Consider the following 22,261-nt stretch of genomic DNA (forward strand, 5'->3'; position numbering starts at 1 on the left):
GATACAGTCCACTGTTTTCCAAGTGAAGTGATGTGTTCTGCACAGCCGGCAGGAGAGAACTGGTTTTAAATAGCGGCAACACGCGACTGTGTGCACACATTAAAAAGCGAACACACGCAGCTGCAAGCAGATGTATGAACACAGAAAAAGGCTGAGTACGCGCACATTTCGGGCGTATTTAAATGAAACACAATGCCGCAATACGCAGTTTTACGAATACGCCAGTGTGAAAGGGGCTTAAGAGGTTGAAGATGAGTGTAATGGCACACGATCGTAAACAGTACCTTCCCCAATGACACATATGTTTCCTTAAGTTTAACGTTTGTGATGAACCATCTCTTTAGGTAAAAGTTAAGGTTTTTAATGGTTCCTTCATTCATAGATTTCACAATATACTGTATATTATTAATTTTATTTTCTTTTTATGTCTGGAGAAGACTCAAAGCTGTGTTTTTCATAATTTTTATTTAAAAACACTTAATTTTTTGGCATTTTATGTTGTTTTTATATTGGATTTGTTTTTAATTTATAAAATAAATATTTTTAATCGCAAAATGTTTGAATATAAAATTGAAAAATTGGTGTTAGAAGGTTAATTTATTATTTTGTGGTATGTTAACCAAGATTAAATAGAAAATAATCAATAAATGAACCAGTTATAAAACTTGCAGTTGTAGCCTTTATGCATTAGCATTTACATGTACACGTGGCCGTCTGTATACCCGTGTGTTTCACAGAGTTACACAGAATACACAGAAGTTAACAGATGCTGCCTTCGGATGTCAAACATTTTAGCTTCCATCATCATCTTGTCTGGAAACTTTTATGTCAACACATCCATTCTAGCCAGTCCTGGGGCACTGGGGATAAGACGGAGCAGCTAGAATGGCACATTGTACAACATCTGCAGCAGTTTCTGCCAGTCAGATTTCTGTCAAAAGCAGAAGAGCGGCAGGCAGACTGCAAAAAAACAAGACAGAGACCCTGAACCTGTTCACCGGTATCTGATGCATATGGAAACATTCTGATGCATATGGAAACATTGATGGGAGTTGTGCAGTGTGCACAGCATCCCAAAACCCAGGAACACATATATGCCGAAACAAAACCCCAGACACAATCTTCTATTCTTACATAACCAGACAGGCTGACTAAGAATATTTTTATCTAGAGCAACAGTCTGCAGGAGCAAATGCAGCTAAATACACAGTTAACACATAACGCTTTGGTAATGTTATATATTGGTTATATTTTGTTTATGGTCATTAGAAACATTTCTAGAAAGTTTTCCTATGACAAGTCATGTTTATAAAAAAGGAAATTTGACAAATACATTAATTCCCCAGACAGCAAATGGATCCGGGCTGGATGTAGTCCAACATCTGGTACCAATCGTGAAAACAGATCCGGTCCAGACAATTTTTGCAACCTGGCCCAGATCCGGCACGGCTCCACTTTACATTTCTGGAACAGGTCCGGACCAGATCTGACCTGGATCCGCAAAAGACCAACTTTTTACAGCTCATATCTGGCACGGATCTGGGACAGATGTGGTCTGATGTAACACAGTTTAATCAAATCAAATCAAATCAGTTTTATTTATATAGCGCCAAATCACAACAAACAGTCATAAAAGCCATACAATAATTACAGAAAAATCCCAACGGTCAAAATGACCCCCTATGAGCAAGCACATGGTGACAGTGGGAAGGAAAACTCCCTTTTAACAGGAAGAAACCTACAGCAGAACCAGGCTCAGGGAGGGGCAGTCTTCTGCTGGGACTGGTTGGGGCTGAGGGGAGAGAATCAGCAAAAAGACATGCTGTGGAAGAGAGCAGAGATCAATCACCAATGATTAAAAACAGAGTGGTGCATACAGAGCAAAAAGAGGTGAATAAAAAGAAACACTGGGTGCATCATGGGAAACCCCCCAGCAGTCTAAGTCTATAGCAGCATAACTAAGGAATGGTTCAGGGTCACCTGATCCAGCCCTAACTATAAGCTTTTTCAAAAAGGACAGTTTTAAGCTTAATCTTAAAAGTAGAGAGGGTGTCTGCCTCCCTAATCCGAATTGGGAGCTGGTTTACCACTGTGTTTCATCACCTTTCCTTCTAACAACACTCAATAAGTGTTTTGGAACTGAGGACACTCATGATTGGGTATAAAAGGAGCATTCCAAAAAGTCTCAGCCGTTCACAAGCAAAGACGGGGTGAGGATCACCACTTTGTGAACAACTGCATGAAAAAATAGTCTAGTTTAAGAACAATGCTTCTCAACATTCAATTGCAAGGAATTTATGGATTCCATCATCTACAGTCCATAATATAATCTAGAAAATTCAGAGAATCTGGAGAACTTGCTACACATAAGTCCACATTTCAAATTGTTTTTGGAAATCATTGATGTTGTGTCCTCCAGACAAAAGAGGAAAAAGACCATCCAGATTGTTACCAGCGCAAAGTTCAAAAGCCAGCATCTGTGATGGTATAGGGGTGTGTTAGTGCCCATGTCATGGGCAACTTACACATCTGTTATGGCACCATCAATGCTGAAAGGTACATCCAGGCATGCTGCCATCCAAGCAACATCTTTTTCAGGGACATCCCTGCTTATTTCAGCAAGACAATGCCAATCCACATTCTGCCCATGTTACAACAGCGTGGCTTCGTAGTAAAAGAGTGCGGGTACTAGACTGGCCTGCCTGCAGTCCAGACCTGTCGCTCACTGAAAATGTGTGGCGCATTATAAAGCGCAAAATATGACAACGGAGACCCCGGACTGTTGAACAACTGAAGTCGTACATCAAGCAAGAATGGGAAATAATTCCACCTCCAAAGCTTCATCAATTAGTGTCCTCAGTTCCCAAACGCTTATTGCGTGTTGTTAGAAGGAAAGGTGATGTAACACAGTGGTAAACATACCACTGTCCCACCTTTTTTGAAACGTGTTGCAGGCATCCATTTCAAAATGAGCAACTATTTACACAAAAACAATAAAGTTTATCAGTTTGAACATTAAATATCTTGTCTTTGTGACGTATTCAATTGAATATAGGTTGAAGAGGATTTGCAAATCATTTTATTTTGTTTTTATTTGCATTTTACACAACGTCCCAACTTCACTGGAATTAGGGTTGTTCTTCTAATCTCAATTTCTTTCCTAGTCCAAAGTCTTTGAATCAGTAACTGTTGGCAACTTGTTCTGGAATCAAACACTTGGATGAAACAAGACATTACTCGATTTTGTATAATGTTATGGGAATGTTCTGGGAATGCTTGCATGAAAAACAGTGGAAACTGTCTGAAATGAAACAGTCAGAAACAGTACATTTTCAAATAGACAATGTGTATGGCAAAACTGCATTCTGCTGAAGTTCATGGTTCACTTTTGTTAGCATGAATATAATGTGGGGGACATATATTTTGGCATAACATTTCTGGAATGTTCTAGGAACATTTTTATATATCTTTCCTTCATAGAGGTTAATTAAAATTCAGGATCAAGTTTTAATTGAAAAGTCTATGTGGAGAAGTATCTGTGAGCAATTCATTTGCTGCATGGTAGTGTGTTATTTATCAAGCATCGATTGTAGTCCTGGATATTTGTTAAACTGAACCAATTCAATTTGCCTGTTTGAATGAAAAATATGAAAGTTAATATTTGATTGTGAGACTGTGCTAGGGACCTTATTATTGTATAACATTCTGGGGAAGTTTTTGAGACTTGTATTGTATGAACGCTTAAACTGTTATTATAATTATTGCTTTGCAATTTTAAAGTTGTAATAATTGCAATTTCTAAGTTACAGCATATACAGGACGATGTCACTGAACAAGAAGATAAATTTGATTATTTTAGATGATAATATAATAAAATCTGTTTGTGGTAGAATTCATATATATATATATATATATAAGTCCCTTCGGCTGCTCCCTTGTTTTCATCAAATCCAAGGTGGACTTCATGTTGAAGTGGCATAGGTTTTACGCCGAATTCCCTACTGAAACCAAGTGCACTAAGTGTGTGTGTGTGCTTAGTTTCAATGTGGAAGGTTCTGGGTTCAAACCTCACCCATTCCACATTTCTCCATGCAATGTGGAGTTACATCAGGAAGGGCATTCAGTGTCAGACTTGTGCCAAATCAACATGCAGACCCACCTTGGATCTGCTGTGGTGACCCCTAATGAAAACAAGGGAGCAGCCGAAGGGTCTTACTTTACTTTTATACAGTCCAAGCACAAACATTGTGCTAATGTTAATGTCAAACATTGTGGGAAGCCAAAAGAAACTTTCCTTAGAAATGTTCTGAGAACTTTACAGCTAACGTTCTGATAACATTTGACAAACGTTCTTACAACATTTTCGGAACTTTATTTTGTTACCTCGGTAAATACAATCCCACATATACAAAAAAGTTAATAGAAATAGAAAAACTCAGACATACACACACTTGTTAAAGTTGTCATAGACAGAGTGAGCGTGTCTGGAGTCTACCCATGGGGCCATCTGTTCCTGTCACGGCCATTTCCAGGAGTCACAAACTCAGGAATCATTACAGATGCAGATATGAGTCCCATGTTAATGCCCCGTCTTTGTTATTTCGGGGAAGTGGAGATACACTCAACAAAAATATAAACGCAACACTTTTGGTTTTGCTCCCATTTTGTATGAGATGAACTCAAAGATGTAAAACTTTTTCCACATACACAATATCACCATGTCCCTCAAATATTGTTCACAAACCAGTCTAAATCTGTGATAGTGAGCACTTCTCCTTTGCTGAGATAATCCATCCCACCTCACAGGTGTGCCATATCAAGATGCTGATTAGACACCATGATTAGTGCACAGGTGTGCCTTAGACTGCCCACAATAAAAGGCCACTCTGAAAGGTGCAGTTTTATCACACAGCACAATGCCACAGATGTCGCAAGATTTGAGGGAGCGTGCAATTGGCATGCTGACAGCAGGAATGTCAACCAGAGCTGTTGCTCGTGTATTGAATGTTCATTTCTCTACCATAAGCCGTCTCCAAAGGCGTTTCAGAGAATTTGGCAGTACATCCAACCAGCCTCACAACCGCAGACCACTTGTAACCACACCAGCCCAGGACCTCCACATCCAGCATGTTCACCTCCAAGATCGTCTGAGACCAGCCACTCGGACAGCTGCTGAAACAATCGGTTTGCATAACCAAAGAATTTCTGCACAAACTGTCAGAAACCGTCTCAGGGAAGCTCATCTGCATGCTCGTCGTCCTCATCAGGGTCTCGACCTGAGTCCAGTTCGTCGTCGTAACCGACTTGAGTGGGCAAATGCTCACATTCGCTGGCGTTTGGCACGTTGGAGAGGTGTTCTCTTCACGGATGAATCCCGGTTCACACTGTTCAGGGCAGAGATGGCAGACAGCGTGTGTGGCGTCGTGTGGGTGAGCGGTTTTCTGATGTCAATGTTGTGGATCGAGTGGCCCATGGTGGCGGTGGGGTTATGGTATGGGCAGGCGTCTGTTATGGACGAAGAACACAGGTGCATTTTATTGATGGCATTTTAAATGCACAGAGATACCGTGATGAGATCCTGAGGCCCATTGTTGTGCCATACATCCAAGAACATCACCTCATGTTGCAGCAGGATAATGCATGGCCCCATGTTGCAAGGATCTGTACACAATTCTTGGAAGCTGAAAATGTCCCAGTTCTTGCATGGCCGGCATACTCACCGGACATGTCACCCACTGAGCATGTTTGGGATGCTCTGGACCGGCGTATACGACAGCGTGTACCAGTTCCTGCCAATATCCAGCAACTTCGCACAGCCATTGAAGAGGAGTGGCCCAACATTCCACAGGCCACAATTGACAACCTGATCAACTCTATATGAAGGAGATGTGTTGCACTGCATGAGGCAAATGGTGGTCACACCAGATACTGACTGGTATCCCCCCAATAAAACAAAACTGCACCTTTCACAGTGGCCTTTTATTGTGGACAGTCTAAGGCACACCTGTGCACTAATCATGGTGTCTAATCAGCATCTTGGTATGGTACACCTGTGAGGTGGGATGGATTATCTCAGCAAAGGAGAAGTGCTCACTATCACAGATTTAGACTGGTTTGTGAACAATATTTGAGGGACATGGTGATATTGTGTATGTGGAAAAAGTTTTACATCTTTGAGTTCATCTCATACAAAATGGGAGCAAAACCAAAAGTGTTGCGTTTATATTTTGTTGAGTGTATTTTGAGCATCACACTCTGTTCAATGAAGTTACATTTTGTGGAGCCATTTCAGAACAGTAGGTAGGCAATGTCATTTTTTTGGGGAAAAAAATGTGTTTTTAGGCATTCATTTAAAAAATGTTAAAATTCTATAATTAAAAACTGAGCATTAAAGCGTATTAGATACTACTTCATATAGGCTACTGAACACAAACAAAACCACTCATATCCCTCCTGCTTTCAGCATAAAGAAGGAAGGTTGTACACATAACAATGTGTTGTGATGCTGAGGGCCCGATCTTGAGATTTTACTATGGTCCAAATAGGATATGTCAAAGCAAACACTGATATATTGAGGCTAGTTTTCATAATCTGAGTGCAAAACCGGAGTGCTGGGCACCAAGTCACTGTATTAATACTCCACATTATGCAAGGGTGCGTTGTGGGTGTTTTAGAGGTCTTTCATAACATTAACCACTCAATGTGTCTGTCACCTGTCATCACCCTTAAAGAGGAGTGTACAAGATGCACATGACTATAGTGTTGAACAAATGCATGGGGGGGTTATGATGCGAAAATGGCAACCCAGTCTCAGGTTTTTTGTGCCCCCGTCACGAAAAGTACCCAATTTTCGGAGCGTTTTTTATTTTGCTATTTATAATCCTCCTATTCTCCGAACTGTAACCATAACCATAGTGTAATTGTCTACCCTCCCCTAACCCTAACCATAACCCACCCCTCCCCCTCAGAACCCCACATTTCGTGTCCCGTCACTAAATGAATCTATGCCCCCGTTATGAAACACGCCCCATTTTTGTGAATGCTGTGCTTTTTAATAGCAGTTACTTGTTGGTTTGTCATAGTTAGGGCTGGATCAGGTGACCCTGAACCATCCCTTAGTTATGCTGCTATAGACGTAGACTGCTGGGGGGTTCCCATGATGCACTGTTTCTTTCTCTTTTTGCTCTGTATGCACCACTCTGCATTTAATCATTAGTGATCGATCTCTGCTCCCCTCCACAGCATGTCTTTTTCCTGGTTCTCTCCCTCAGCCCCAACCAGTCCCAGCAGAAGACTGCCCCTCCCTGAGCCTGGTTCTGCTGGAGGTTTCTTCCTGTTAAAAGGGAGTTTTTCCTTCCCACTGTAGCCAAGTGCTTGCTCACAGGGGGTCGTTTTGACCGTTGGGGTTTTACATAATTATTGTATGGCCTTGCCTTACAATATAAAGCGCCTTGGGGCAACTGTTTGTTGTGATTTGGCGCTATATAAAAAAAAAAAATTGATTGATTGATTGATTGATTAATTGCCACGCACACTGAGCTTTCTTTTTCTGTTGTAGTCCAGCAGTTAAGGGATAGAATCATGCACTTTTTTACAAAAGCGCCAAACTTTGTCCAGGGACTCTTTAGGTTATATTAAGTCATGTCAAAGCGGGAGACATTTGATTTTAGCCCTGTATCCTGCTTTTTTTAAAAGGGTGTTTGCATGGTTATAATACAGTGTATATTTTGCTATTCATATGACAATACGATCATATGGTTATTATGTAGGGGGCCAGTGATCAAGACTGGACCTTGTTAAGCTGTAGAGAATGGCTACTGCAACTAGTGCAAAGCTATACTGAGCTTATGTGATCATGTATCGTCCGTCGTGCGGCATCATACGTCGTCGTACATCCTTATACATTAGCAGGGTGGTATGTTTCAAAATGGAAAGAGGCTAAATTGTAACATTAATTTACCATTATTTTTTAAGAGTGTCAACTATGTTTAAGTGCATTTGTAGCATACTTTCTTTTTCTATGCATGAAAACAGCTTTCAGTCACTTTAAGTAAATTAAATATAGAGTTATGATTTTATGTTATGGAAGATATAGCATAAGGTAAACTGAGTGTTTTAAATTGTAAACTAAATGGTTATGGCCATAAAAACAAAATTGATTTCTTGTAATTAATAAAAAAGCATTTCTTTCCATTCAAACACTGTTGTTATTTTAGAGTGTAAATATGTTAGAGTGCATGAGTAGCATCTTTCCTTTGCCCTATGCTCGCAAACAGCTATATTGCATAGGTATATTGATATTCACAATGAGTTAGACAATATTTAGTCACTTTCCCTAGATTAACGCACACTGAAGTACATTCGAAGCATCCCTACTTAGCCTTAATACATTTTTCATAACCTTCAAGTTTATATTATAAACTTAAATAGACATTTGGATAAGAGTTTGTCATGAATTATATGCTGTAGAAGGCTGAAAATGGTTATTCTCTTAAACCCAAGTTTTTAGAGTGTAGACGTTTATGGATTCAGTGTCTCCCGATCTTATATACTTCAGGACACTATAAGGTACCTCTGATAAAGTTTTGGCACTTTTGTAAAAAAGTGCATGATTCCCCTAAAATTTGTCCCTTAGCCGCCGGACTATTATATGTCTGGAGTGTGTGAGTGTGGAGTGTTTGCAATGTGTTTCTGTAGCAAAGCAAGGGCTGTTACACATCCTACTTATGCATTATCAGCAGAGATGTTTTTGTTTCAAATGATGTTTAACATCTGGCTACCCTGTTAAAAATTCACACATCCGCACAGCACAAGTGGCAGAAGACGTTGATAGTTGTACCACTCTTGTACGAGGTCTGTCCGTAAAGTATAGGTCCTTTTTATTTTTTTCTAAAACTATATGGATTTCATTCATATGTTTTTACGTCAGACATGCTTGAATCCTCGTGCGCATGCGTGAGTTTTTCCACGCCTGTTGGTGACGTCATTCGCCTGTGAGCACTCCTTGTGGGAGGAGTCGTCCAGCCCTTCGTCGGAATTCCTTTGTCTGAGAAGTTGCTGAGAGACTGGCGCTTTGTTTGATCAAAATTTTTTCTAAACCTGTGAGATACATCGAAGTGGACATGGTTCGAAAAATTAAGCTGGTCTTCAGTGAAAATTTTAACAGCTGATGAGAGATTTTGAGGTGATTCTGTCGCTTTAAGGACTTTTCACGGTGCGAGACGTCGCACAGCGCTCTCAGGCAGCGTCATCAGCCTGTTTCAAGCTTAAAACCTCCACATTTCAGGCTCTATTGATCCAGGACGTCGTGAGAGAACAGAGATGTTTCAGAAGAAGTTGGTTTCAGCATTTTATCCGGATATTCCACTGTTAAAGGAGATTTTTTTAATGAAAGATGTGCAGGCGGATTGCAGCGTCGGCTCGCAGCCGCCGCGACGCTCCGCCACAGGAAAAACACCTCTGTTGGAAGCCTTAAGGACAAGTTGGAACATCTCCAGCTGATAAACAATTTCTCATATACTCACTCCACTGAAAGCCATCAAAAGCCGCCTGGATTTTACAAATGGTTATCAACACGGAGGTGTTTTTCCTGTGCCGCCGCGCCGCGTCGGCTGTGTCCCGACGCGCGGACCCGTCCGCACGTCTTTCATTAAAAAAATCTCCTTTAACAGTGGAATATCCGGATAAAATGCTGAAACCGACTTCTTCTGAAACATCTCTGTTCTCTCACGACGTCCTGGATCAATAGAGCCTGAAATGTGGAGGTTTTAAGCTTGAAACAGGCTGATGACGCTGCCTGAGAGCGCTGAGCGACGTCTCGCACCGTGAAAAGTCCTTAAAGCGACAGAATCACCTCAAAATCTCTCATCAGCTGTTAAAATTTTCACTGAAAACCAGCTTAATTTTTCGAACCGTGTCCACTTCGATGTGTCTCACAGGTTTAGAAAAAATTTTGATCAAACAAAGCGCCAGTCTCTCAGCAACTTCTCAGACAAAGGAATTCCGACGAGGGGCTGGACGACTCCTCCCACAAGGAGTGCTCACAGGCGAATGACGTCACCGACAGGCATGGAAAAACTCACGCATGCACACGAGGGTTCAAGCATGTCTGACGTAAAAACATATGAATGAAATCCATATAGTTTTTGAAAAAAATAAAAAGGACCTATACTTTACGGACAGCCCTCGTATATGCTGATTAGTCAGCTATGTTCTGGTGTTGGTTTACCAGCTCTAAATTTTTCTTCTACATGCAAATTTTTTCACTCTGTTTTCTGCAAATGAGGTAAGACTTGAACGATAAATGAATCACAACAACAAGCAATAATTAGGAACTGTGATACAAAAGCGCACAGATGTCCATGCTAAATTTGTTCAGTTGCCTCCTTCTTAAAATAACTATTAAAAAACGTGGATATATTTTGCCTTTTTTATGCATCTTATGTCCAACAGCTGACAGAATAGTGTGGAGGTTATGGCATTGCTAAAATAAATAAGAAGTTTTCATACTATAATGCAATTTGGTGATAAGATAATTGTTGGGTCAAGACAGCAGAGCAAATTTCAGTCTCAAAATTATTCGCTTCGAAGTCTTTGTATATTTTAAACACATTCTCACCCCATGAGGTCACACAAGGCTGACTGGAATAAAAGTCAGAATTCTGGCTGCCATTCCTTATTTGTTCATCAATCATTATCACATCAGTGGAGACAGGCGCTCAACTGCAACTTCTAGTTTTAAATGTCTCAACTTATGAATGTGATGTGGTTTGTTTTCCTGGTTTTGTCATCACCTCACTTTCTCGTTACAAAAAGAAAGAAAGAAAAACCCACTTACCATTTTGATGCTTCTATATTTTTCAAAATATACCAATCTTACACATTTACTTATGTTTTTGCCTGTTTGTTTGTTTGTGAACAGCCTGGAGGCCACAATTTTTCATATATTATGTTGGTTTGTTTTTTTTTCTTACTGAAGATTCATATTCTGATAGGCAGTGGTGGGCACAGATAACCAAAAAATTAACTTCGATAACAGATAATCAGATAACTGAAAAGTTATCTTTGATAAAGATAAAACAATAGACCACTCAAAAATGTATCGGAAGTTACAGATAACTGATAAATTCCAGTATTGTCTCTGGTACATTTGCAACTACTAATAAACTGAATTTGAGTTTTAACGCCACGATCGCTTCTGGGAGAATCAAAAGCAACAACAGACCCAATGAGCCCACGTTTTTATCTTTGAGCATCCTGCCCCCTGCTGGAAGCTCTTGTTTACTACACAGCTTCCAGCACAGAAGCAAGCTGAGAGCAGCCACAAAGCCAGCTCTTTACCAATCACAACACTCCGGTGAGGCGAAGGTCTTGGAACATAAAGTCATGCTGACTTATGGTTTGGTGTGAATACTGATAGAATAACTCCATTAATGTCAATTCTGTCATTTGTACAAAGTTAAAATATAACATATATCTTTTAATGTTGAATAATGCACTAATTCTGAGGTTTTGTAACAAACACAGACAGATCGCAAAGGATTCTGGGTAAAAGGTGCCTCTGCTAAACACTGATTGGTTCAGTCATTCATTATGTAAACCAACACGTTAATGTGACGTGTGTCATGTGTTGGTGTTTACAGATAAATGTGCATTTGTAAAATATTCCATTTTTTATTTGTAAAAACAGGCATTTTTACGGAGCCCTGGAAGTGTCATCGCAAAATGTTTTGCATGTGGAGAGAATGTGCGCTCATTTTATTAGTGCCGTGCACGTTTTATGATGTTGTGCACGTGTTTTATTATACAATTCACACATTTTATTATACGAGGTCTGTTAGAAAAGTATCCAACCTTTTTTTTTTTTTGCAAAAACCTGATGGATTTGAATCACATGTGCTTGCATGAGCCAACCTTGAACCTTCGTGTGCATGCGTGAATTTGTCCACGCCTGTCGATTGCGTCATTTGCTGGCAAGCAGCATTTGTGTGAGGTCATGTGTTGTGCTCTTGATGGATTTTCAATGCAAGGAAAATGGTGGAACGACATTTTCAGCGCTACTGCATCAGATTTTGCCAGAAACTGGGCGACAGCCAGGTAGAAACCATTCGGAAGATTCAGACGGCTTTCGGTGGCTTTTCAGTCATGTGACTATCCAAGAAATTGTGGAAGAGGTGGGCATCATTTTTCAGAGTCCAGCATGTCCTGTGAGACTTCAACACGAAGGTGCTTTTGCTCAAAAAGGACAAATGCATTTCAGACACTCTGCTCAGGCTCCACGGACAACAGCATTAAACTCTAGTGCCTAAAACTCTTGTGAATATATTCTCTGGGTTTATAGACGCTGTTATTGTATTTGCATTTGTTAAATTCCACGCATCTTAAATGTATCAGACACGGATTATCTGGAATTTTGTTTTGGCAAGTTTTCAAGGCCTCTACTGCCATCTACTGGCCAGTAGTGTTCATGGCAGTTCATGGCAGTATTCGTCCTGAAGCTGAGCAGGCACTATATGATATTTTTAATCACTGTACTCGGTTTCAGTTCAAACTGTACAACAGAACCGCACGGTGTAAAAGTACAGAGTGCCCAATTTATCTCACACACATTGTACGTTCAAAAATGACACGTCGAAGTTGTGTTTCCAGAAGCAAAACATAAGCTTTTTTTCAAACTTAATTTACAAAAACTCTCGATGGGAGACATCAAAGTTTAAAAACAAAACAACAACAACAAAAAAACATTACAAGACAGCTCTGTGGTGTTTGTATATGCACAGTGTGAGCAGTTGGACGCTTGTTGCTCTTCAGCAGCAGGATACCCTCATGACGGCCGACCAGAATAATATCAAACAGGTTTGATTTTCATCTGACCATACAATTGGTGATCAGGAGGTGGTCGTGAGACGTTAAAAGCAGCTTGTTAGTCCATGTACACTACACGATGCAGGCCGTGCGATTAACCTGAAAGTCGGTCCAAAAAAGTCTCGCACAAATGAAAAATCATCTGAAAAAGGGCCAAAACTTGCACAATGTAAAGCCAACATTTATGTGTCAAGACAATATTGAGTGCACGTTTTACAACATCAGAAAACGTGCGCACATCATAAAACGTGTGCACGGCACTAATAAAATGAGCGCACATTCTCTCCACATGCAAAACATTTTGCGATGACACTTCCAGGGCTCCGTAAAAATGGCTGTTTTTACAAATAAAAAATGGAATATTTTACAAAAGCACATTTATCTGTAAACACCAACACATGACACACGTCACATTAATGTGTTGGTTTACATAATGAATGACTGAACCAATCAGTGTTTAGCAGAGGCACTTTTACGCAGAATCCTTTGCGATCTGTCTGTTTGTTACAAAACCTCAGAATTAGTGCATTATTCAACATTAAAAGATATATGTTATATTTTAACTTTGTACAAATGACAGAATTTATCATTAATATAAATTCTGTCATTATAGCATTATTCTATCAGTATTCACACCAAACCATAAGTCAGCATGACTTTATTTTCCAAGACCTCTGCCTGACTGGAGCATTGTGATTGGTAGAGAGCTGGCTTTGTGGCTGCTCTCAGCTTGCTTCTGTGCTGGAAGCTGTGTAGTAAACAAGAGCTTCCAGCAGGGGGCAGGATGTTCAAACATAAAAGTACGGGCTCGTTGTTTGGGTCGGTTGTCGCTTTTAGTGCTTCCAAAAGCGATCGTGATGTTAAAACTCAAAATCAGCTTGTTAGTAGTTGCAAATGTCCCAGAGACAATACTGGAATTTATCAGTTATCTGTAACTTCCAATACATTTACAACACTACAAAAAAAAAACTTAAATTCAAGTGCATGAACTAAATACATCCTCCTAACATTTAATCACATCTAATTTAGTTCATGAAAAGCCACTTCGAACAGGACTTTGACCTTGAAAATTTTTTCCAAGGTAAAAAATTATGCAATTGGAAACTAGTGTTGTGCTCTACGAGCATGGTACTCTACTTTGTTTGGTTCTTTGCTCAAGGCAGTGCCAAACCTGTGCCATTACCCTTGCTATGGGTTCATGTATTGTTGATACCCTTGTTTAATTAAATTTTATTATTACTATTCTTTTTTTATATCTCATGCTAAAAGGAACTCTTAATATGAATGACATATTAGAGCTGGCACGATGTTCTTCTGCTCTCAGCAGCCAAGCGGCTCCTCCCCCAATGAAAAGCCTTCTCTTTGGATGTGAATAATGTTGGAAAGCTGACCTCTGCCCCAGACCTTACACGTAACAACCCACTCCAGACCTACTGTCTGCTTCCCAGCTTTTCTTCCTCATTCTCTGCACTAATAAAACAGAATGTGTTCAACCTACCGATAAATTATGTTTTCAGGTCAAAATGCTGTGTAGAAATACTAAAAGAAGTAAGTACTATGTAGGCTGAATGGTGCTTATACCTAGGTGATATGCATAGAGTGAAACAAATGAAAGTCAAAAACTTCTCTGTGGATTGGATGCCAGTCCATTACAGGTTGCTTTCCCCGTCTAGGTTTGTATCTCTTTACAGCTGGATGGACTGGAACAATGCAGATAAAGAGTCCCATCCAAAGACACAGACACCAAGTCTATCTTAGTATTGGCTGTATATATGCTGAGCTATTAGGTATAAGGTTGGGGGGGGTGTTCACTGACCAAGCTATATAGTATGAACCTATTCACAAACTTTTGTTTGACATCATTCTTGACTGTTTATTGATGCTACATGTTGCTCAGATTTAATGGAATTGTTAATTTGCTAAAACAAAACAACAACGACAACATCATCAACAAACAAGCAAAAGCAGATGTGTGCCCTCCAATAGATAGTAGAGCGAGTGGAGAAGACATCCTTGACGTCTTTCACGGGCATCCCTCCCAGTCACTGCTTCAGATATGTCGATGACACATGGGTTAAAATCAAGCAACAGGAGGTTGAGGACTTTACAGAACACATCAACTCGGTGGACTCCAATATCAAGTTCACACGTGAGGATGCCAGAAACAACCATTTAGCCTTCTTGGACTGTGATGTTACGATTGGAGAGAACAGGCAGCTCCAGACAGGGGTTTACAGAAAACCAACTCACACTTACCAATATCTGCTCTTTGGCTCAAACCACCCCCTTGAACACAAGCTCGGGGTGATCAGGACTCTTCAACACAGAGCCCTACAGGTGCCCACAACTGCAGAGGGAAGGGCTAAAGAACAACAACTTGTCCAGAAAGCCCTCACAGTATGTGGGTACCCACGATGGTCCCTGGACAAAGTGCAGAAGTCCCAGGGAACAAAGAGACCAGATAGACAGGAGACAGAGACAAGAAGAAGAGGAGTGTGTCTCCCTTATTTAGCAGGAGTAGGGGAAAAACTACAGAGGATCTTCAGACAGCACAAAATCCCAGTTTACTTTAAACCGGTTAACACCTTGAGACAGAAATTAGTTCACCCTAAGGACAGGATCCCTAGTTACAAACAGAGCAATGTAGTGTATTCTATCAGATGTCAGGAAAACTGTAACGAACACTACATAGGTGAGACTAAGCAACCTTTACACAAAAGGCTATACCAGCACCGCAGAGAGGGCGCCAGTGGACCTCAGTCTGCAGTTCATCTCCACCTGAAAGACACTAACCACACGTTTGAGGACAAGGAAGTTAAAATCTTAGCCAGAGAGAAGAAATGGTTTAGGAGAGGGGTCAAGGAGGCATTCTATGTGAAACAGTTGAAACCCAGCCTTAACCGGGGAGGGGGGTCTGAGACACGCTTTGTCCCCTGTTTACAATGGGGTACTCAGGTCAAAGCAGTTTCATTCTTTTGTTCATGGTAATGAGTCATTCACGTCATCAGGAGAGTCGTCAAGGAAGCCGGCAGGAGAGGCGTCCGTCCCATCATTAGGAGGGACAGCTGCCCTGTCATTAGGAGGGTGCTAACTAGAGCACAATAGGTGCTAATTAGAGCTATTGTTTAGTCACTAGCCTACAGCATTCTGCCTCTCAGTAGGAGGGGTCTGGTTAGGTTTAAAACTCCAGCTTTTGTGGCTTCTGTTTATTCTTCTCTACAAGAGTCAAGACAGAAGTCAGACTACCAGAGCAAGAATTTTAGCTGAGGAAGCTTCTGCGATTTGAAGCGAAACGTCCTCGCGTCAAGCAACCCAGTCCAGTCGAAGATTCAAGCTTCTCTACTATGGAAACCACCTGGACAACTGAGAGCCTACACAGAAACCTCCAATAGATGGAAGGCACTATATAAATGTAGCCCATTTTTAACAAGATCCTAAACAAATAATTATCAAATTAACAGATGTTGAAAGAGTGAGAATATATATACAGATGAACAGTTTAATCGGATCATTAAAACGGATAACAAATTATCAATAATCCATTTCAACAGCAGAAGTCTATATGCAAACTTTAACAACATTAAAGAATATTTAAGTCAGTTTAAAAAAATATTTAACATAATTGCTATATCAGAAACATGGATCAATGAAGATAAAGGAATGGATTTTGAACTGGATGGATATGAATTTAATTGTGTAAACAGAAAGAATAAGAGTGGAGGAGGAGTGGCTGTGTATGTGGATAAGAACATGGATTATAAAATAGTAGACAATATGACAACTGTGATTGATAACTTATTAGAATGTATAACTATTGAAATATGTGAAGAAAAAAGCAAAAATGTATTAGTCAGCTGTATATATAGAGCACCAGGATCTAGTATTGAAACATTCACTGACTGTATGGGAAAAATGTTCTCAAAAACTAATCAAAAAACTGTGTTCATTTGTGGTGACTTAAATATTGATCTGCTCAATCCAAATAAGCATAAAATAACAGATGAATTTATCAGTATAATGTACAGTATGAGTTTATATCCAAAAATCACCAGGCCAAGCAGAATTACATCCCATAGTGCTAACTTAATTGATAATATATTCAGCAATGATATTGAGAATAACACTGTGAGTGGATTATTAATCAATGACATTAGTGATCATCTACCAGTTTTCATCGTTTATAATAGAAACCATCGGCGGAATCAGCCAGAGGAGAAAATAAAATACAGGCGAGTGCGGACAGAGGAAAACATGAACACACTAAAGAAGGATTTACAGGAGCAAAACTGGGAAAAGGTATACAGTGAAAGTGATGTTGATAGTGCATATGAAACTTTTTTACAAATATTTACATCATTATATGATAAAAATTGTCCAATTAAACAAGACTACAGAAAACAAAAAATCCAAGCTCCACCATGGATGACGAAAGGGTTACGAAATGCATGTAATAAGAAAAATACACTGTATAGAGAATTCATAAAACTAAAGACTAAAGAGGCAGAAAATAGATATAAGAAATACAAAAATAGATTAACTAATATTATACGGGTATGTAGGAAGGAATATTATAGTAACATTATATAATAACAAAAACAATATTAAAGGAATATGGGATATATTAAATAGCATTATCAAAAATGGTAATAAAAAACAGAGTTACCCTCAGTATTTCATTGATAATAATGTCAAGAAGGAAAATAAGGATGAGGTAGTCAACGGTTTTAATAATTTTTTTGTAAATATTGGACCAAGCTTGGCAGAAAAAAATCCCGATTCCCAACCTGAGGATTGGGATAATAATCTCATAGAAAGAAATCCCTGTTCAATGTTCCTCACAGCAGTGGATGGAAAAGAAATTATAGACATTGTGAATAATTGTAAATATAAAACATCTACCGATTTAAATGAAATTGATATGGTGGTGGTAAAACAGGTCATTGATTGTAGAACCATTAACATACATCTGTAACTTATCATTTCAAACCGGTAAATTTCCCAATCAAATGAAAATAGCTAAGGTTGTGCCGCTGTATAAGACTGGGGATAGACACCACTTCACAAATTATAGACCTGTTTCTTTGCTTCCACAATTTTCCAAATTATTAGAAAAGTTATTCAATAATAGATTAGACAAATTCATAAATAAACATAAATTACTTACTGATAGTCAATATGGATTCAGAGCACATAGTTCAACATCACTTGCATTAATAGAATCAGTTGAGATTACAAACGCCATAGACCACAAATTACATTCAGTTGGAATATTTATAGACCTTAAAAAGGCTTTTGATACAATCAATCATGACATATTAATCAATAAACTTGAACAGTATGGGATTAGGGGGTTGGTGTTGCACTGGGTGAGAAGCTACTTAAGTAACAGAAAACAGTTTGTGAAGTTGGGGGAATATACATCATCATGCTTGGACAATGCTTGTGGCGTCCCACAGGGGTCAGTATTGGGTCCAAAACTGTTTCTAATTTATATAAATGATATTGTCAATGTTTCCAAAATATTAAAATTAGTATTATTTGCAGATGACACAAGCATTTTTTGTTCAGGGGGGGATTTGCAGGATTTACTGAGGAGGATCAGTATAGAAATGGGAAAATTGAAAATATGGTTTGACAGAAACAAATTATCATTAAACTTAAGTAAAACAAAATACATGTTATTAGGCTATTGTAATACAAACATACAGGTTCAGTTACAAGTTGAGGGGGTAGATATTGAAAGGGTACATGAAAATAAGTTTCTGGGGGTGATAATAGATGATAAGATAAACTGGAAGATTCATATAAAACATATACAAAGTAAACTGTCAAGAAGCATTTCAGTTCTAAACAAAGCGAAACATATTCTGGACCACAACTCACTCCGCATTCTTTACTGCTCACTGGTTTTACCATATTTACAGTACTGTGCAGAGGTATGGGGTAATACTTATAAAGGTACCACACAACCACTATCAGTAATGCAGAAAAGAGCTATAAGAATTATTCATAATACTGGCTATAGAGATCATACAAATCCACTATTTTTACAATCCAAAATCTTAAAATTCACAGACTTGGTTCATTTTCAAACAGTACAAATTGTGTATAAAGCAATAAACAATTTACTTCCAGCAAATATTAAAAATATGTTTTTTAACAGATCAGGGGATTACAGTCTGAGGGGGAAATTTAAATTAAAGCATCAGTGGGCACGAACAACATTAAAAGGTTTCTGTATTTCTGTCTGTGGGGTGAGGATGTGGAACAGATTGGGAGTGGGGCTCAAGCAATGTCCAAGCATGAACCAGTTCAAACAGCGGTACAAAAATATGGTTTTTTCTAGGTATAGGGAGGAGGAAGGGTAATGAGGGTTAGGGTGTTTTTGTTTTTTGCTTCGGCTTGTAAATATATAGTATTTTGTATGTAAGTAGGTATGTGTAGGTGTATATTTATGTTTGTGTATATATATGTGTATATATATGTATATATGTATATGTGTATATATGTGTATGTATGTTGATATATATATATATATATATATATATATATATATATATATATATATATAGATAGATAGATAGATAGATAGATAGATAGATAGATAGATAGATAGATAGATATAGATATAGATATATAGATATAGATATCGGTTTAGGTGTGTAGGCATCTATGTGTATATGTGGCAAAGGGTATTACTGGTTGTGGGGAAGAAGGGGTAGGGATAAATAAGCTGATGCTTCACCCTACCCCTTTTCGGACATGTTGGGTACACAGTAGGAACTTTTTTGTTGTTGTCTTTACTGATCTATCTTGTAATTGTTGTTGTATCAAATGTTCGAAATAAACAGAAATTTATGTTACTCTGCAGATGTCCCCAATGGCAGGAGAGACAATTGTGGAACTATGCAGTGTGAATATAAAACGCAGTGAATGACTGGCTTTGCAGCGTTGTCATTCAGGCAAAGTTGCATGTAGCTCAATCAAAAAGGGGATTAGAGACTGATCAGCTTTCTTGATTCAATGCAACTTCACTGCGTGTGTGTGCATAATTGCTCATTTTTCAGCCTAATATTGTCACAATAATCATTCTTGACATGCGAGATTGATGTTAGCACTTCCACAAATCATGGCTGGAATTATACTGAACAAATATGAAAAGTTTCATTCAGCCCCACACAGAATTCAGCATTATGCAACTTGTCAAACGCAGCGGTGAAGACATTTGAAGTGGAGCAGCTGCAGCAGTTCCTGCTTGATATTTAAATGAATTTGAGAATTCCTGAAGCACAGTGCGATCGCCAAACATTGCAAGAAAGGAATGAATGTGGCACGGCATGCAATGTAGGCTGACTTTATGCGCAGTGAGGTTGTCTGGGGACACAGTGAGGCTGATATGGAAGCATGAAAACAAAAAGCTTTGGTGACATTACGATGGTGCGCTTGTCTGCTGCACAGAACGATAACTGGTCCACAGTGCCTCATTCAACAGTTATTATTACACTCTGTTTCAGAAGACACTCATTCTTATGTTTTATTGCTGGACTTTATGAAATTTCATACCTGTTATTCATTCACTGTTAGACAAGTAAATGGTGACCTAAAAGTTATCGGTAAAAATTTACAGACCACTTGGGAAATTCTAACAAAGCAAACAATAAGCTCGCTCTTATGGTAGGCGAATGTACACACCGGAAATGGCACAAAAAAATCTACCCAGTGGAGAAAAAGCCACAAACCGGACAACATTGTCGTAAAAAGCCACAAACCGATGGTAGACAAAGCCATGAACTGGAAATGGCAAGAAATGATTCGATCCACCGACATCAATAGCCTTTTTGCTTAACGATTCCCTTATTGGTCCTTCAGAGCGGCTGTTGTTTTTGAGGGTGTTTGTCGGGAAAATGATCATTTCTCTACGTTGATTACAGACCCTGCAGCGGCTCTGTAATCAACCGCCTCTGCAGTGGCTGTTCTTGAAGCTTGAGCCAACAAAGCAGTGCTCCAACCCACTGCTTTGTCAGCTCATTGCTTTTCAGAAGCAGCAAATCCGCTTCTTAACACCTCTGAAAGCCATTTAAAGACGTCAATCTTGAGTCACTTTGTGCGGATTAAAGTCAGCAACTAGGACTTTTGTCTTGTTTCAGTCAAGAAACAAGAGTCGTCCTCTGTTCCGTTCACACAGCTCCAAATGCTGCGCCACTCTGTGCCGAGTCACGTTAGAGTCCAGCCGGAATTAATAGCTTCAAAGCGAATCGTCATTTTAAATCAAATGACACCTCTTTCCAAACACTGTAATACAAACAATAAACTACAATCGACTAAAACATGTTTTTCCTCCCAAAATTAGACGTCCTGTGTTCTTTATGAATTACATTGATGCTGACGTGCAGCACAGCACAGCTGTAAGAGGTCAGTTCAGATGTTTGGAAAGACATTCATGCCATTAATGTCTAAAAGGAAATGCTTTTGACAAAAACTACAGATTTTGCTTATTTCTATTTATGTCCAGAGATCAGGGATCCACCATGTAGCATTTATTATGTCCAGAGTTTAAGGATCCAGTGACCAATTTCATATTTATTTAATTTAAGACTCAATAAAATGTTGACATAGAAAACCTGTAAAGCCTACTTTTAGTGCACAGAAAATTCACAAGTGGTATTGACAAGGGAATCGATAAGGAATCGGATCGATAAGCGGAATCGATAATGGCATAGATAGATAAAATCTTATCAATACCCATCCCTAGACCTACATGACATGGTGAGATGCTGAAGAGCTTTGCTTGTTCATGTCCATGATATATACATATTATGCACTGACTGACCAGTTTTACGTGGTACACCCTGATAGTAGCAGGCTGGATCTACTTTTGCCTTCAGAAATGCCTTAATTTTTCATGGCACAGATTCGACAAGATGCTGAAGACATTCCTCAGAGATTTTGGCCCACAATGACATGATACCATCACACAGTTACAACACCATTACACCACCACCACCACTGGTATGAATTGTTGATACAAGACAGAATCTTGATTCTACCACCTGGATGTTGCAGCAGAACACAAGAGTCACTGTACCAGGAAACACGCTTGCATTCTTCCATTGTCCAGTTTTGGTAAGGTCGCGCTAACTGCAGCCTCGATCCTTATCTGACAGGAGTGACATTCAGTGTAGTCTTCTGCTGCTTCAGAGTTCAACATGTGCTTTCAGACCTTGGTTGCAATGAGTAGATGTGGATTTGAATAAATGTTGCCTTTTCACCATTTCAAATCAGTGTGGTCATTCTTTTCTGGGCAAAAATACCTTTTTGATGGCAGAGATCAGAGACTTGCCTCTCAATGCATGTTTTCACAGTATTTTCTGTAGATCCTAATGATGGTTGTAAATCA

The 22,261-nt window shown here is 39.2% G+C and overlaps 1 long non-coding RNA gene across 1 annotated transcript; it reads left to right on the forward strand.

Annotated features, from left to right (window-relative positions):
- The first annotated feature begins 142 nt into the window (after positions 1-142).
- LOC117502455 lies at positions 143-21,681 on the forward strand. The gene is made up of 3 exons (XR_004558301.1): positions 143-155; positions 2,047-2,049; positions 21,617-21,681. It is a non-coding gene; the product is annotated as an uncharacterized LOC117502455 (long non-coding RNA).
- Positions 21,682-22,261: the final 580 nt, after the last annotated feature.

This window comes from Thalassophryne amazonica, chromosome 20, assembly GCF_902500255.1.
Source record: "Thalassophryne amazonica chromosome 20, fThaAma1.1, whole genome shotgun sequence".
In the NCBI taxonomy this organism is placed as follows: Eukaryota; Metazoa; Chordata; class Actinopteri; order Batrachoidiformes; family Batrachoididae; genus Thalassophryne; species Thalassophryne amazonica.